The following is a 19,090-nucleotide window of genomic DNA, read 5'->3' as shown; positions in this document are numbered from 1 at the left end:
GTGGCGGTAATGCAACGCGTTTGGATGCAACCCACCGTGAAACCTCGAAGAAGAAGATGATGACGAAGAAGTCACCGCTAGCGACATCACACAGCCAGCGAGTCTTCTGAGGTGAGCTAATTCTTAAATTTAAACAATACAGTTCGTCAAAACAATATTTTACAGGGTCATTATGTGTTGTTTAAATTTGGTACGGTTCTATTTGTGCGTCTATTCTGAAATAAACACTTAGCCTAGCAGTAGGGAATCGTCCCGTTTTTAAGACTTAATTGTGTCCTATATACGCCGCATGATCACTAGTGTGTTTTTAGTTTTCAAACGCATAGCTTTTGCTACGGTAACGCCTATCGTTTACACTACTCCGGCGTTTTCGAGGTCGAAAACGGAGACTTTTGAAGTTTTAGTTTGAAAACTCCGGGGCTTTGTTTCAGTGTAAACGGACCAAACGGAGACTTTTGAAAACGATGGCATGGCTGCCCGCATTCGCTCTGCGTATCCTTGACGACCGTGTAAACAATAACGTCATGCTCAGTATTGTACCCATAGAAATGTATTGGTAGAATCCCCATTCGACCGCTCCAAGCATGCAGACGCATCCGCCATCTAAATAATAGGAGATCTACCTCTACATATCTATGGTTGTACCTGCATGAATGGTCACGTGACATGCGTTTTCGGTTGTGTAGTGTAAACGGGATCGTTTAAATTCTAAAACGCCGTTTTAAAATATAAACGGGGCCTGCATGGAAAACAATTTTTTTGGACAAACTATTCCTTGTTTTGCGAACGTTTGCTGAAGGCGTTAAGACCCAGCAGAATCCTGGTCGCTCCCGCATCACAGCGAGAGGTTAATGAGATTTATTATATTTATTATTTGTGTCTGTGTTATGATAAATGCACAAACCTATCTCCTAAGTTACTACTACACGACTGGTGCAGATTCTTTAAAAAAAAAATATATATATAATTTTTTTTGGGAATTAAATTGTACATAGGCTAAGCAATACCTATGATTGTGTCTAAAAACCAATAGGCCAACTTTTGATTTCAACTTGAAGTGAGAATTTAGGTTTATTTGGGGATATATATATATATATATATATATAACAGACCAGAACTGCAAGAAAACAATACAAACAGGTTATCACATTAAAGAGCTTTTTTCGATTTGCCTAAGCTTAAAATATTAATTAATGACTAAAAACGGTTTTGGATGATGAAATTAAAGGTTTGGTGAGAAACGTATTGTAAACAATTTTTCATGCACTTTAAGATGCAATCCTCAATTACCTCAAATTAAAGCTGTTCGAATGAACCGATATTTCCAGCCCATAGACGATTGTCAAAATAAGTATGTTGATCATCTTAAACAATTCATATCTTCCATTAGTGTGTGCAATGATTGAATTGCATAATATTATATACAAAAACAGGAGGTTAATCTCAAATAAACACTGCAAGAATAAACTAAATATTATTAAAAATAAATGTGAATCACTCTTATTATTCCTCTGGGAATAAGAAAAAGTGCTGCTATTCATATAATCTCATGACCGCTGACAATCGCGTCAATCAAATAATGTTACACATTAAAATGAAGGATGACATGCATAGTAGGGTGTCAGTAAAAATAAACAGTTTTAAATATTGACTTTTATTGCAAAGTCCAACTAACTTAAGTTTAATTTTCTTCACAAAACTGGTGTCTGTTTATTGACATTAATCAGAGCCGGATGTGACGACACGATAAAGGTCTGAACATATCTGAATAAATTGAGCTCAACAATTCAGCAAGTTCAGAAAAAACCCAGAGTTAACCTTAGGAGGGTGATGAATAAGTATGACAAGTATAGGAGTGTTGCCGTTCATTTTCACCACCAAGCATTAAAATGAAGATGTAACAGGTGTGGTGATTACAGAAACAGACAATTCAGATTTATATAAAATTGCAAGACCACCACCTTACCGTTGAGTCGAGGTCTGTCAGTATATGTATATCCAGGTGGCGAGGCCAAATTTAGATTGTAACAGTCATTTGAGTGATGCTATGTCTCGCAAAGACAGTGAAGTTTCCTTTCCGCATCGGTGTGGATGTTTACTGTACTTCGCAATCACAGATTCTAGCCTATGTCTTGGAATAGGCCTATTTGACCCAAATAAGAATTTCCATTTAAGAATTGATTTAATCTAAAGATCGGTTAGCTCATATCACATCAAACAGTGTAAATTATTATTATTGTTATACTTTATTCTCAAATTATTAATGTTAACAACATCAGCATTGCGTGACTGAGTAAAGTGTGTATTAGCGTGCAGATTTCAATTTCTTTGCAGTCTAAAGTTAATCTAATTGTCATATTAATTATTAATTTCATATTAAGAAATTCTTTTAACCCAAAAAGCTAATTATTCTCCCTTCGAACTGGTTTTCTTTCAAATACATCTGTAATCAGAAGCACGTTTAAAACTGGAATATAATTGAATTTAATTCACGTGTTTCATAAACACATAATCCTTTCTGGATCACAATCCGCCATCAAAATTATACATTTAATTATTCCAACTGCTGTGAGAAAAGGCTTTAAACGATCTGTCACATGCGATAGCCAACTAGCCGGAACAACTTCTTTGTTTACAGACGTGACGTAATGACGCAGTGCCATGCTCGAATCTCCCACGAAAACCTACCTGTACCACTCAAATTAGAAAACATTATTATAAGCTAAACATTGTGAATCGGGCTAAAGCAGGGTTCCTCAAATCTTTCCCTGGAGGGCCAATCTGCTGCAGAGTTTAGCTCCAACCCTGATCAGACTCACCTACCTGTGATTTTCTAATGATCTTGAAGACTCTGATTAGCGTGCTCAGGTGTGTTTGATTAGGGTTAGAGCTAAACTCTGCAGGAGTGGGCCAGTTTTGAGGATCCCTGGGCTAAAGTAAGGCAATTAGTTTTGAACACTGGCTGGTTATGTACTTGCTCAAAAATTTATTTTGGATCATTTTTAACCAAAAAAAGTTACGGACTGCAGCTTTAAGTAACAATAACTTAATATAAATTAACGGTGAAAAATCATTTTAAGGTTGCTAAAATGAATAAAATTAATAAACTACCAAACACACCGCAGCAGCCAACTGCGCCATCATTCTTTCGCACCAGAAATGAGAGAGGATATAGACTAATACTTAGAATGTGTAAATTAATTTAAAAACAAAATTAAATAATTTTAGATATTGATAGCAGGATAAACACAAACAACATGATTTGTGTGTGAATTAATGAAAGCATCAACTTGGTTTTAATTTTTTCAATTTATTTTTGATTTTGGCAGATCTGCTCCTCCAACTTCAGCAATTCACCTACAGTTCAGCTCCTCCCACAACAGTTAATGAAAGAAAGTGGAAAACATGACTGATCCAGAACCCAGCAGAATAAAACAGGAAGATACTGAACAACAAATAGGTTTGTGTATATTCTTGATTCTTCAATAAGGTTATAAAACTTCAAGCAGTTCATCAGATTCAGTTTCAAGTTAGAAAAATCATAAAAGCTGTGAAGTAACAGTTAAATCTTCAGTACAGAAAAGACATGAAGTTACATGTTTCAGTGGTTCGTTGTTTTGATGATTACACTTTAGAGTTGAGCGCAGCTATTCAGCGTGGATGAATGTGATGGATTGTGGTGTACTGGCACACCTGTGATGAAGCCATTAACAGTGCACAAGTCAATAATGGCATCAAAACTTGCCTCTCCAAAAAGAAAAGACATTAGGGCTGACTAAAGATTTTTCTTATTTTTCAGTTCATGTGCCTTTATGGGTATGCAGAGCAGTTGAGATAAATCAAGCAGGCTGTTTGTGACTCTATCTTTGGTGGTTGGAGCAATAGTTCTACCCGGACGAGAATGTGCAGCCATACACAGTGGGGCAAATAAGTATTTGATACACTGCCGATTTTTCGTGTTTTCCCCCTTACAAAGAATGGACAGATCTGTAATTTTCATCGTGGGTACACCTCAACTGTGAGAGACAGAATATAAAAAAAAAAAAGTCCAGAAAGTCACATTGTATGATTTTTTTTAAATAATTAATTTCCATTTTATTGCATGAAATAAGTATTTGATACAACATAAAAATAGAACTTAATATTTGGTACAGAAACCTTTTGTTTACAATTACAGAGGTCAGACGTTTCCTGTAGTTCTTGACCAGGTTTGCACACACTGCATCAGGGATTTTGGTCCACTCCTCCATACAGGTCTTATCCAGATCTTTCAGGTTTTGGGGCTGTCGCTGTGCAACACGGAGTTTCAGCTCCCTCCATAGATTTTCTATTGGGTTCAGGTCTGGAGACTGGCTAGGCCACTCCAAGACCTTGAAATGCTTCTCACTCCTTAGTTGCCCTTGCTGTGTGTTCGGGTCATTGTCATGCTGGAAGACCCAGCCCCGACCCATCTTCAATGCTCTTACTGAGGGAAGGAGGTTGTTGCCCAAAATCTCGTGATACATGGCCCCATCCATCCTCTCCTCAATACAGTGCAGTCGTCCTGTCCCCTTTGCAGAAAAGCACCCCCAAAGCATGATGTTTCCACCATGCTTCACGGTTGGGATGGTGTTCTTGGGATTGTACTCATCCTTCTATCTCCAAACACGGCGAATGGAGTTTATACCAAAAAGTTATATTTTGTTCTCATCTGACCACGTGACCTTCTCCCATGCCTCCTCTGGATCATCCAGATGGTCTTTGTGCACCCCAGTCCGAGGGAGATTGACAGTCATCTTGATTTTTTTCCATTTTCTAATTGAGACAGAATTCTTGCTGGTTGGTAGGTCATCAAATACTTATGTCATGCAATAAAATGGAAGATGATTATTTAAAAATCATACAATGTGATTTTCTGGATTTTGTCTCTCACAGTTGAGGTGTACCTACGATGAAAATTACAATCTCTCCATTCTTTGTAAGTGGGAAAACTTGAAAAATCGGCAGTGTATCAAATACTTATTTGCCCCATAGTAGTTAATATCAGTAATATGCAGCATGCACGATACAAGGTAGTGGTCAGTAACATCATCACTTCGAGGTGCAATACCTATATCAGTAAGATCCATTCCATGATTTTGGTGACATTTTGTTTGACTCCAAAAGAAGGTTAAGTCTGTAAATGCAAGTCCTAACGCATCATTTGTATCAACGTGAATGTTAAAGTCTCCGACAATTAGCACTTTATCAACATTAACCAATAGGTCTGAGAGGAAATATGCAAATTCTTTTAGGAAATATGTATATGGCCCTCTTGGCCGATACACAGTACCCAAGAGATCGGAGAGATTTCTTTTGCATATCTGACAGTGTAACATTAAGTAGAAGTCATTTCGAATTAGTTAAACCTGTATCCTGTTTTCTGAGTAACATTGAAAATATCACTGCGTATTGCTGCAACGCCGGCACCACAACCAATTCGAGGTGGCTCATGCTTAAAACAGTAGCTTGGAGTTGACTCATTTAGACCAATATAGTCATTTGGTTTGAGCCAGGTTTCAGTCAACCAGAGTACATCAAAATTATTATCTGTGATAATTTCATTTACAATAACTGTTTTGGGTGCGACTGTCTAATGTTTAAGAGCCCAAGCTTTTAAAAAATTGTTTTTGTTCTTTTATTTAGCATTTTTCCGGTTTGAAGGATACTCCACACCAAAATGAAAATTTTGTCACTAATCACTCACCTCCATGTCGTTCCAAACCCGTAAAAGCTTTGTTCGTCTTCGGAACACAATTCTAGATATTTTGGAGGTTTGTGACTGTCCCATTGACAAGTAAATAACACTGTCAAGGGCCAGAAGAGTTATGAAAAGCATCAGCCAGTTGCATAAACTTAGCCACCATGTTAAGACTGTGTCTTAAGAACTAGTTTGACCAACTAACAGTTGCCAAGGGGTAATCAGTCTTACTTTTCCAATACAAATAAGACCAATCTACCTTTTCATAACTGAATTAAAAAAGTTATGACCAGTCTTGAAGAAAAAAAAATAGGTGACTAACTTTTTAAGACTAGTCTAAACAGTTTATGCAACCGGTAGCAGAATAGTCCATCTGCAATCAGTGGTTCAATCTGAATTTAATGAAGTCATAACAGTCAGATTGAACTACTGATGGCAGATGGACTATTTTGACGATGCTTTTCATACTTTTCTGGGCCTTGACAATGTTATTTACTTGGCAGTCAATGGGATAGTCATCCAAAATATCTTAAATTGTGTTCCAAAGACGAAACAAAGCTTTTACGGGGTTGGAATGATTAATTAATATAATACGTGATTAATTCAAAAAATGTAATTTTTTTTGTGGAGTAACCCTTTAAGAGAGTGCTTCTAATCTCAGCTCGTTACCTGTATAAAAGACACCTGGGAGCCAGAAATTTAGCTGATTTATAGGGGATCAAATACTTATTTCACTCATTTAAATGCAAATCAGTTTATAACTTTTTTGAAATGTGTTTTTCTGGATTTCTCTCACTGTTCAAATAAACCTACAATTAAAATTATAAACTGATCATTGCTTTGTCAGTGGTCAAACGTACAAAATCAGCAGGGGATCACATTTTTTCCCCCACTGTACACTCAAACCGCTTGCTTCTGGGCGTGGTTTACACTTTGGTCTTGGACAACGATGCCAACATCCTCCAAGTCCAAATCCTGCTGGCAAACAGTGTTGAGCTTTTAGAGTTGAGCTTTTACGGTCGCTGCTACTTCATTCCAAAGAAGGATGGTTGCCTCAGGCCCATCAGACATCTGAAATGCACCCTGATGAAGCAGCCATTCAGAGTGCTATACTTGAAGCAAATCTTCTTGCGAATCCTCCCAGGGAATTGGTTTTACAAGTGAAAAAAAAAAAAAAGAAAAATGTGTAATTTTATATTAAAATAGCCCCCATCACAGACCATTCTTGAGATTCACGTTTGAGAGGGTGGCTTACCAATATAAAGTCTTTCATTCTGTTCTATCCTGGAGTTTTGTATTGAGCTGGTCAAAATGACCAACCTTCAGTCTCTGACTGCCCTCCTCCTGGCTTTGGTCCAGCGAGTGAGCAACTTGCAGGCTCCTTCAGTGGACATGTCCTGCCTTTGAATTTGGTCCTAATGACAGTAAAGTTGTCCTAAGGCTGAGAATAAGCTATGTGCCTAAGGTGCTTTCAACCCATTCAGGACTTCATACCTTTCTTAGTAACTAACGCAATGCTCATTCCTGTTGTGTCAGGAAACCAGTTATATTAGTAACCAGTATAGTTTTCTTTGTTTGTTTTTTTTTTTCCAACAAATGATTGGTGGTTTGAGAAACATTCATACTGATTGCAAACATAACGAGGTCCGAATAAATATGATCTGAACGGCTTCATTTTTATATTTATCTATATCTGGTTTACAATTTTTGCAACCATATTTAGAAAATGTAAAAAATAATTAATCAAAGATTTAGTAATAGTTTTCACTACACAACCTGTGCCTGTAAGGTTTTTAAAACAATAATTGGAAATAAATGGAATGCATCAATGTGTTTTTTTTTTTTTTTTTTGGCTTTTAAGATTTTTCAGAAAACTTTTTTTTTTCACTAAAATGTTTTACTTTAATTTTAGACCTTATAGAACAGAACAAGGAGATTGAAGAACTGACTGAAGAGGGGGAGAACCATCGTGTCAAAGCTGAAGAGATATCCTGGAGATCCTCATTGAAAATAATAGACAAAATATGGCCTCGGTGTGAAAAGAGTCTCTCATGCAAGCAAAATCCTGATATTCAAATAAAATGTCATCTTGAAGGGAAGCTGTACACATGTGATCAGTGTGAAAAGACTTTCACAGTAAAAGGAAACCTTACAAAACACATGAATATCCACACTGGGGAGAAGCCATACACATGTGGTCAGTGTGGAAAGAGCTTCAGACTAAAGGTAATCCTTAAAAAACACATGAATATCCATGCTGGGAAGAAGCCGTACACATGCGGTCAATGTGGGAAGAGCTTCAGACTAAAAACTACTCTTAAAAAACACACGAGGATCCACACTGGAGAGAAGCCGTACACATGTGATCAGTGTGGGAAGAGGTTCTCACAAAAAGAATACCGTGATACACACCTAAAAACCCACACTGGAGAGAAGCCGTACACATGTGATCAGTGTGGGAAGAGTTTTACACAAAAAGGAGCCCTTAATGTACACATGAGGATCCACACTGGAGAGAAGCCGCACACATGTGATCAGTGTGGGAAGAGTTTCAGGCTTAAGCAACCCTTTAACGAGCACATGAGGATCCACACTGGAGAGAAGCCATACAAATGTGATCAGTGTGGGAAGAGTTTCAGAAAATATGGTGGTTTTAAAAAACATCTGCTTATTCATTCTAGAGAAAGACTAGAAAACTGTGAGCAAAGCAGTAGAAAACATTTTAGGGCAGATTTCCTGAAGGACCACCTGAAAGTTCATACAAAGGAGAAGCCTTACATATGTTATTTATGTGGAAAGAGATTTAGTCAGATGGTTGCATTAAAGATACACCAGAAAAGACACAGCGGTGTGAAGGATCATGCTTGCTCTGAGTGTGGGAGGACTTTTTTTACATATGGTGCACTAAAAGTGCACAAGACCGTTCACACTACAGAAACACCTTACAAGTGTTCACACTGTGACAAGAGATTCAAACGGTCAGAATATCTGCAAATACATGAGAGGATCCACACTGGAGAGAAGCCGTATAAATGTGATCAATGTGACAAAAGTTTCAGACTAAAAGAAATGCTTAATCAACACAGGATTATTCACACTGGAGAGAAGCTATACGCATGTGATCAGTGTGGGAAGAATTTCGGACAAAAAGGAAACCTTAACAAACACATGAAAATCCACACTGGAGAGAAGCTACACACATGTGATCAGTGCGGGAAGGGTTTCATAGAAAAAGGAAACCTTAAAGACCACATGAATATCCACACTGGAGAGAGGCCACACACATGTGATCAGTGCGGGAAGAGTTTCACACAAAAAGGAAGTCTTTTCAAACACAGGAAAAGACACACTGGGGAGAAGCCACACACATGTGATCAGTGTGGGAAGAGTTTCACATTAAAAGAAACCCTCAATGAACACATGAGCACCCACACTTCAGAAACACCTTACAAGTGTTCACACTGTGACAAGAGATTCAAAAGGCCAAATTATCTGAAAATACATGCGAGGATCCACAATGGAGTGAAGCCGTATACATGTGATCAGTGTGGAAAGAGTTTTGCACAAAAAGGAAACTTTAACAAACACATGAAAATCCACACTGGTGAAAAGCTGCTCACATGTGATCAGTGTGGGAAGAGTTTCACAAAATCAAGTGTTTTTAAAGTTCATCTGCTTACTCATTCTAGAAAAAGACAATTTGACTGTCACCAGTGTGGTAAACATTTTTTTACGACGGGTACCCTGAAGAATCACCTGAAAGTTCATACAAAGGAAAAGCACCATGTGTGTTCTTTGTGTGGAAAGAGTTTTAGTGAGGGGGCTGCTTTAAACTGTCACCAGAAAAGAAACAGCGATGTGAAGGATCATATTTGCCCTGAGTGTGGGACGGCTTTTTTTGCTGATAGTGAAGTGAAAAAGCTCCAGTCAGTTCACACTACAGAAACACCTTACAAGTGCTCACACTGTGACAAGCGATTCAAACAGTCAACGCATCTACAAATACATGAGAGGATCCACACTGGAGAGAAGCCGCATCACTGCCATTCATGTGGGAAGAGATTCACTCAATTATCTTCTTTAATCTGTCATAAATTACATGTGTGCATGTCTGAAATTACAGTAAGTAGTTCAAGGACTGATCCTGTACTTCCAGGTGTGATAGTTAATATTGATTAATCAGATGAATAGAATGATTAATCAACTAATCTTTGAATATTTCACAGGTTGATCAGTTGCTTTTATTGATTATTCAAGGAAATCACTGCGGTATTTGAAAATGCAAATTTAATTATTATGCTCTTTTGGTATTCCGTCATCCTCAGAAGTTATCAATACATCAACTTTGCTTAGAACTGAAACACAAAAAACAAAAGTGCATTTCACAACACATAGGAAGCTAAAATATTCATCTACAACCTATCATTATTTAGATCCCCTTGTGAGTGCTGTGGCCGGCAATCTTGAGAACACTGAGGCTTGAGAGCATAGGCTAAGGATCCTCTACAGTGGATTCTAGTCTTGTCCACGTTGGGACAGATCCAGTGATAGCCATGAAAACAGTCCAGTAAAATTACATCCGCCAATAGCGAGAGGTGAGAAATGTGCAAAAACAACACTCTTATACACCCATTGAGGCTCCAGGGCATCAGTGTGCTCAATTACATGTATGATTGGTTCATCTTGGCCCATTTCGATCTCTTGGCCTCAGGTTGAATGTGCAGAAGAGTGTTCTCACCCCTTCTAAGTGGATCATTTTCTTGGGGGTCCAACTTGTTCTGATGCAGGCCCGTTTGGCTCCTGCTCAGATTTTAGGTATCAAAACGTATTTTGGCCCGCTTCAAGCTAGGTCATCACGTTTTGGTGAGCACATGTCTTTACACTCCTGGGTCTCATGCCAGCTGCCTCTCCTGTGCTCCCCCTGGGGCTGCTTCATATAAGGCCATTACTATGGTGGATGAAGTTCAAAGCCGTTTGTCTCTCATGATCAATCCTCTGCATACAAAGAGTGATGTGCAATTGCTTTCATGCCCTCTCGACATGGCAGGATCCTCTCTTTCTTCAGCAAGGGGTCAAGATGGGCACTGTTTGCCATCTTCGATGGCAGACCAGCTTGTCGTGTCTAAACGGTAAAGTTTCTCTCATGGCACATTACGCACCCTGGACAGGCATGGAATTTCAGAGAGCGGTTCATGTCCCCGAGGCTTTGAACCTTGCAGTGGATTTCCTTTCGAGGCAGAAACTCAGGTCGGGGGACTGGATGCTGAATTGTTAGATGGTGGCTCAGATCTGGGATCTTTTCAGCAGGGCAGAGGTAGATCTCTTCAAATCACAGGAATCGACCCAATGTCCCCTTTGCTTCTCCCTATTTCACCTGGCACCTCTGGGGATAGATGTTTTTGCTCACCCATGGCCTGATCTGAGGCTTTACACATTTCTGCCAATCAAGTTGATTCCAGTGGGCTTGTGCTGGGTAAGGGAGTGCGGCATTAGTCTCCTCTTGATAGCCCCCCGTTCTGGCCATCCCAGATGTGGTTTTCAAAACTAGTCTCATTTCTAGAGCACACCCCTTGGGAGATTCCAGTCAGGGAAGCTATGGGTGTGGCCAATCAAGGGCGAATGGCCGTGACCTCTTGGTCTCCAAGCAGATGTTCAGGAGAAAAGCAAAACTGATGGATAATTCTGTATAGCATTTTTCTACGTTCTGTTATCACGTCATGGCTCTCTTTTTTTTTTCTTCACATTTGTCTTTTCGTGTTTTTTTTATGGTTAATTTAAAATGAAAGTAGTTTACTTTAGTTTGTGTGAACTGTGTGAAGCAGAGGAAAAACTTAATGTCAAAACTGGATTTGCTCACAGACTGCAAGTATTTTGTTTCTAAAGTAGTAAAAACACGTTCTCCTGATTTAATCTTGAAAACAGGTTCACATACAAATAAAGTCTTAAACTTAATATTCCTTTCCCATGTAATCAGTGCAGGAAGAGTTTCATAAGTGTTTTTAGTTTACATAGAAAGAAAGATTTTTACTGTGATTAGTGGGGTAAAAACTTTTTTTTGTGCCGATTTCCTAAAGATGCACCTAAAAGTTCATACATAGAAGCCTCATGTTCTTTGTGTAGAAAGTTTTTTTTTTTTTTTTTTTTTTTTTTCGGTTTGAACTTTGTTCTCATTTTATTCAGCTGTTTTCCTGATACAGTAGGTAAAACATGCAAGACTAACTGAAACGCATTCTGGCTGCACATCAACCTTTTATCTTCAAATAATAGACATGTTTGATTGACCAAAGGCCATGGCGGGTTTTACTTTGAAACCTGAGTGGCTCGTGTTCATTCTGTGTTAAAATAAAGAAAATGATAAGAATAATGCATCAAGCATCAAATCACTGGAAATAACCTGTTAGTATAGCATTCATATGGGCAACAAACTACAAAACGTTGAAATCTAGCAGTAAATTTATTACATTTCACTGTATTTGACTGACTCATTTGTCCTGATTTTGTTACTGTTGCTGTGAATATTAAATTGGCCATATCATCTTCAGTTTGTTTGTTTATTTGGTTATTCATTCATTCTAAAGGTAAAGTCATTATTAATATTGTATGCTTTAATCATGATTGCTGAGCATTTGAAGTACAGGAAGTCTAAAACAGTAAAACCAGGATAAAACAGATATTGTGTAGATAAGATATTGTGCTGTTTAGTTTTAACAAAGATTTTATGATCATTGCTAGTTTCTGTCAAACAAAACAATAACAAGTTAATGATAGTTACTTTATTGCTATCAATGTAGATGATTAAACTTAGATGCTGCTGGACGGTAGATATTTACTTGGTTTACTGTAAAGATGGGTCTCATGTATTTGTTCATCTCGTATTTGTTGTATCATGTATTCATCTCGAATGCTGAGAAATAATACTGTTACAGACCAGTTTTATAGTCTTTCCAGCATATCCTGATTATATCAAGAATGGAGTGGGTTCCCTATTGAAAGGTAACTAGTTGTGTCGTCTTGACAACTTATGGGGGAAACTCCTGTTAACGCCGTTATTGAAGCCTGATTTGTAGACATTCGTAGCTGTACAAACCAATGGAGCTCGAGCCCGCCAAAAGGGAGAGAACTGACTGCTATATAAGTAGGCCCGGAGCACCATTTCATTAGAATCTTCTCCTTCAGCGACGAGACCATCTCTTCGCTGACTCTGCAATGAAACCGAAGCAAGCTCAACCAGCGAGGAGCGTCTCGCTGCCGCCCACAAGATCCAGGGGGCGTGGTTGGATCCAGATCCAACTCTTCCCACCTTACATATACCTAAACCTACCAATCTCCACCCCCTAGATGTGGATCCAACCACGCCCGCTGGATCTTGTGGACGGCAGTGAGCCCTACTTGCAACCAGCTCAACGCTCCCACTGTTGAAGAAGCCACCAGCAGCAGAAGATTCCTTTCCCTGCGGCCATCCGGATCCGGAAAAAAAAAACAGGACATATCTGAGCAAATATCAGATGGCATTGTTTCAAATGTCACTTTGTGAGTGTGGCTTGTGCAAGGACTTCTTGCACAAAGCGGATGGTCAAAGCGAGTGTGTCGCCTGTCTGGAGATTTCCCACGCAGAGGCTGTGCTTACTGATGCTTCATGTTCTTTTTGCAAGAGCATGAATCTCACCCGTCTTTGCTCGTTGATCGCCTTCTTCAAATGGAAAAATTTGGATTCTTGCCAAATGAGGCTTGTGAGCCCAATGCTATTTCAGTTTTGCTTTAAGTAAATGTATTTTAGCTTGACACTTGTATGTACAATAAATACAGCTTGTTTTATGTTCTAGTTTGTTTATATATATATATATATATATGAGGCCCAAATGACAGCGAGGAGTGCAATAAGTGCACAAGAATTCATCTTTAAACTAAACTGCAGATCTCATGTTATGAGAAAATATTTTTAGTGAGAACATTACAATGATCTATGATGCGAACTTCAATATTATGGAGGACACTGCAGGATTTTGTGGTCAAACAGTCCATTGTCCAGTTTGAATTGGTCCAATGATATAGGCTACAGCTGCACGGAGGTGTTGATGTCGTGTAAAGGCATCTCTATAACATTATGAAAAATGCCACTGTACTTGAAGGATACAACTTGAAGAAAATTGTAAGATTTTCAAGTTTCCTTTTTAAAATCCTTTCATTACAAGTCAATACTTTCAGTACAAGAAAATACTTTTAGCGAGTCATACAATTGTATTTACACTGCATGTAAGCCTATTTGTTTCCACTAAAAAAAGCTAAAAGATGCTCAACTTATCAGCAAAACAGCAGAAACTTTATTTGATTTGAATTGTTTAAAACAACTGAAATAATATTTGGGCAGTGGAAAAGAATGAGATCAACTGTATTCTAAAATATTTATCTGAGAACTGCTTTAAATAGTTTGGTTTTATGGATTTTTTGATATCCTATTTATTTATAAACATAAGAATACTGGATGATTTTTAGCAATAAAAATGTATGTGTATGGCACAAATGGCATTTATAGGCCGTATCTCATATTTCCTTAATGTCTTGTATGGGAATATGCATGGGAATATGCAGATGAGGTTATGCATAGTAAAACTAGGCGTTGTAAGCTCCATATATGGTTATTTCTGGAAGACTGGGTGAAGATGCACCTATGCACAATCTTCCTCTGACTGGGATTTATAAAGTGATTTTTGCGTAGGTTCTGGCATGCGCATGGTTTTATAAATCTGAAAACCTTTTGTGCCTACGTACACTTTTAGGATGAAATCTACATGGGGTTTTATAAATGAGACCCCTGATCTCCTAAAAACTGTGCTCCCCAAGAAAATTAAATACAGCAAAGGTCACTCACTGTGAGCGTGTGTAAATAGATATGATCCATAATAACAGTGTACGAGAACCAAATTAAATTCTGCATCTTAAACAGTCAAGGCTTAAAATGTAAATGTAAATCCAAACTTTCATAGCACCATAATTTTACGAAGGTACAAGAATACTTTTTGTGCACAAAGAAAGCAAAAATACTGACTTTATTCAACATTTCTTCTCTTACGCGTCACTGTCTTCCACCATTATAGAGAGTACCACAACGAAGAAGAGTTGAATTTTTTTTTTGTGCACGAATTCTCGTAGCTTTGTCAAATTACGGTTCAACCACTGATGTCATATTAAGTATTTTAAAGATGTTTTTACTACGTTTCTGGGTCTGGGAACATGTCAGTTACATTGCTCCGTATTGAGGGTCAGAAAGCTTGTGTATTTCATCAAAAATATCTTAATTTGTGTTCCAATGATGAACGAAGGTCTTACGGGTTTGGACAACACTAGCATGAGTAATTAATGATAGAATTTTTATTTTGGGGTGAACTATCCCTTTAAGTCCATATTACCGTAAGGGTGTCCCATTTGTCATTTGGTTTCAAAAGGGTGACCACGAGTGCCCCCTTTGCAGTTGATATGTGCTCTTGATGCACACTTTTCCTGAGCTCGCACTGATGCAAGCTTCGCAGCAGACTTCTTCCCGACAGTTAACATGGTGTTATGTCATGAAAGTGCTCGTAGGAAGACCGCAAGTGTTTAGGGTGCCATTTGATACAGGGCCAATAACATCACAACTCTGCTCTGCTCGTCCGCCCCTCTCTTCCGTGGAAGAGCAAAGGCGATTTGCAAATAATCATAAAAAATATAAAGCGTCAGACTTACTTCTTCTGGAGGTGCAGCTGGATCACGAACAATGGGAACTGATCTATCCTTGAGTTTTAACTTTTTAACAAAACCTGCCTTGAACTGTCCCTCGTTCAGAAAGCAGTTTGGAGTAATATTATTTGCACAGATATAAATGAATTTAGGTGTATTCGGTGGCGCATTACCATTAAAAACAAAACTAATGCACAGTGTCCTCAGTGGCTCTGATGTCAGGAGAAAATTAAGATTCTTATGTTCTTCTACATCACAAAACCACAAAACACCTGCATTGCTTACAAGACATTGAGAAGTAGAGAAAATGATGGACTTCATACAACTGGCTGAGGGCTAAAATATGCTAATATCGGACAGTACTTCAGCAGTTGAGGGCGGGGCCTGAGCAATATGACATCATACTGCTTAGAAAATCAAAACGGCTTGATAATTGAGACTGTTTAGGATTTTGGGGGATTAAAAAAAGGAGTGAATGGATTTTTCTCATTGGAGGGTGGTTGTTTCCACACACTGCTAAGATACATTTATATGCAAACACCATGTAAAAGTGAATTTTTGAATCATCCAATGTCTACTTTAAAATTGAAATATATTCTTAATTCAAGTGATGAAGGATTTCGAAAGTGTGACAGTAATCAGTGTTGAGTACTACTGGAAGGTTCACCCTGCATGGTTTACATGTTTGAAAATGATCAACAGATGAAAACATTTTAAAAAATTAGAAAAGTAATCAAATGTAATCAGTTACATTACTTTAATAAAGTAATTGAAAAGTTACACTACTTATTACATTTTAAGTAGGGCAACTTGTAATCTGTAACCTATTACATTTCCAAAGTAACCTTCCCAACACTGCTGATTGCTCTAAAATTAGAGTGCTTCGTGGATTAGTGATACATCTGTAAGGATTTCTTTTTTTTTTTTTTGATTGTTTTACCATCATTCGTGAAACTCTAATAATTCCATATTCTCGAAACAGAATTAACACACATTCAGTGAGTAATGAGTAATTAACCATGGTTTTACTAAAGTTGTGCTTTACCACCAGTAATCACCAGGTGCCACCCGCAATCCATTTGAATTTTTGGTGCATTCTCTACTCACAAACTGATACATTTACAGTGCCATTCAAAAGTTTGGCATCAGTAAAATCAGTAAGATATAATCAGTGTTGGAAACAGCTGTGCTGCTTAATATTTTTTGGGACCTGTGATACTTTTTCAGGATTCTTTGATGAATAAAAAGTTAAAAGAACATTGTTTATTCAACTAGAAATAATATATATTTTAAAGTATATTAAAATAGGAAACCAGTATTAGAAATTACAATAATATTTCACAATATTACAGTTTTTTCTGTATTTTTGATCAAATAAATACAGCCTTGATGAACATAAGAGACTCCATTAAAAAACATAAAAAATCTTACTGATCTTATTCTTTTGAACGGCAGTGTATGTATTGAGTTGTATCAGTGGTCAAACATGAAATCTGGAGTATTAGATTGTTTCCAGTTATTGTCATGGCCATGGATTTATCATAGGATTTGATTAAAAAAAGTGCCAATTGGAACAACTAACAGGATTTAGCAGTTCCCCTTCAGGAACTCGAGCTGCGGCGAAAACGCAAGGGGAACGTCTTCAGCGTGACCGCGCTCTGAATACATGTGTAATCTGTCCAATGGAAGGGCGAGATGTCACGGGCGGGTGACGTAATCGACCAGGAAGCATAAAAGCACGTGCGGCGGAGCCGGCGTCAGCTTTTTGTCATTCAGCAACTGCTACATTGTGTGTGTCTGTCGTTCTGTGTTGTGAGTCTTATTTAGTGTTGTTTGTCCCTGAGCACAATCACTTGAAATAAGCTCACATGTGTGCAAGCACTTGGGCGAGAGCAGATCGCATTACAGGCTGTAATTGTAATACTGATTCTTTGGAAAATCTTGCCGCTGCTCTTGTTCACTTGCCACCCTCACAGTCTGTGGATTTGATTTCTTTGTTGCAGAGTTTTCCAGAATTGTTTGGAGATACACCAACACGAACCGATTGGGCGGAACATGATATTGATGTGGGTAACGCTTCTCCTATTAAACAACGTTATTATAGAGTTTCACCAGAGAAACGAAAGTTGATGGAAGCAGAGATCAAGTATATGGTGGGAAACGACATAGCAATTCCTTCGAATTCAGACTGGGCATCTCCTTGCCTGCTGGTTGCAAAGTCTGATGGTTCGGTAAGGTTTTGCACAGACTTTCGTAAACTTAATGGTATAACAAAGCCTGATTGTTTCCCACTTCCACGAGTGGATGATTGCGTGGACCAGGTTGGATCTGCCAAATTTGTAACCAAGCTTGACCTGCTGAGAGGGTACTGGCAGGTGCCTTTGAGTCAAAGAGCTCAGGAAATTTCCTCGTTTGTAATTCCATCAGGCCTCTTTTCGTACCGGGTCATGAGTTTTGGGCTAAGAAATGCACCTGCCACCTTTCAGTGGCTGATGAACCGAGTAGTTTCAGGCCTCGAGGGGTGTGCGGTGTATTTAGATGACCTTGTAGTGTTCAGTGATAGTTGGGATTCACATTTAAACCGTTTGCGTTCGGTCTTGAGGCGTTTGTCAGAGGCCAAATTGACGGTAAACCTGGCAAAATGTAGTTTTGCTCAGGTTACTATAACCTATCTTGGCAAAGTGGTGGGGAATGGAGAGGTACGGCCTTTAAGTGCTAAAGTTCAGGCTATTTGTGACTATCCTGTTCCTACTACAAAAAAGGAGCTTATGCGTTTTTTAGGATTGGTAGGCTACTACCGTTCCTTTTGCCGTAATTTCTCTTCAGTTGTCGCACCGCTCACTGATCTTTTAAAGGCCAAGGCAAAATTTGTTTGGTCATCACGTGTACTGGCTTTTGAAAATGTTAAATCTCTGTTGTGTTCTTCTGCTGTGCTCGCTGCCCCTTGTTTTGAGCGGCCTTTTTCGTTACAGGTGGATGCAAGCCAAGTTGGTGCAGGGGCTGTCCTCCAACAGGACGATAAGGAAGGCATGGTCCGCCCTGTCAGTTTCTTCTCTCGCAAGTTTAACTCGTATCAACTGAATTATTCTGTGATAGAAAAGGAAGCTTTGGCTTTGATTTGGGCATTACAACACTTTGATGTGTATGTTGGTTTGGGTCAACCTGTTGTGGTTCATACGGACCACAATCCGTTGACGTTTTTGAATTCTTTTCATTGCCCGAACCAAAGGCTTATTCGTTGGTCTTTGTTTCTGCAGGCTTACTCCCTTGATATTCGACATGTTAGAGGATCTGAAAATATTGTTGCTGATGCACTGTCGCGTGCTCCTTTGGGTAACTGAAGTGCAGTTAAAAATTGTTTTTTTTTTGTTATTACAGGGATTCTTGACAGACCCCTGTCTTAAGGGGTGGGGTGTGACGACCCATGTGTTATGCGTGTCATCCCTGGGCGACTTGTGTGACCGCTCCGCCTCTCAGCTAATTGTTCTCTGATGGGTTCATCGAGGACACCTGCTGTTGGTTTCCTGTCTCGTCCTTTTAAAAGCTGCATGATCACTGGCCTGGGTGTCTGCACTCTGGACCTGGTCTTGTTTGGTTTTGGGTTAATGTTATTTTACTTTATGCATCCAACATTACTTCAGCTCATTACATTTCATG

The 19,090-nt window shown here is 38.7% G+C and overlaps 1 long non-coding RNA gene across 1 annotated transcript; it reads left to right on the top strand.

Moving 5' to 3' along the window:
* The first annotated feature begins 51 nt into the window (after positions 1-51).
* Positions 52-12,259, top strand: LOC306867886. The gene is made up of 3 exons (XR_013784073.1): positions 52-111; positions 3,330-3,460; positions 7,632-12,259. It is a non-coding gene; the product is annotated as an uncharacterized lncRNA (long non-coding RNA).
* Positions 12,260-19,090: the final 6,831 nt, after the last annotated feature.

The sequence above is a fragment of the Barbus barbus genome (assembly GCF_936440315.1).
Source record: "Barbus barbus genome assembly, chromosome: 49".
In the NCBI taxonomy this organism is placed as follows: domain Eukaryota; kingdom Metazoa; phylum Chordata; class Actinopteri; order Cypriniformes; family Cyprinidae; genus Barbus; species Barbus barbus.
This window is presented reverse-complemented; position numbering and strand designations above follow the sequence as displayed.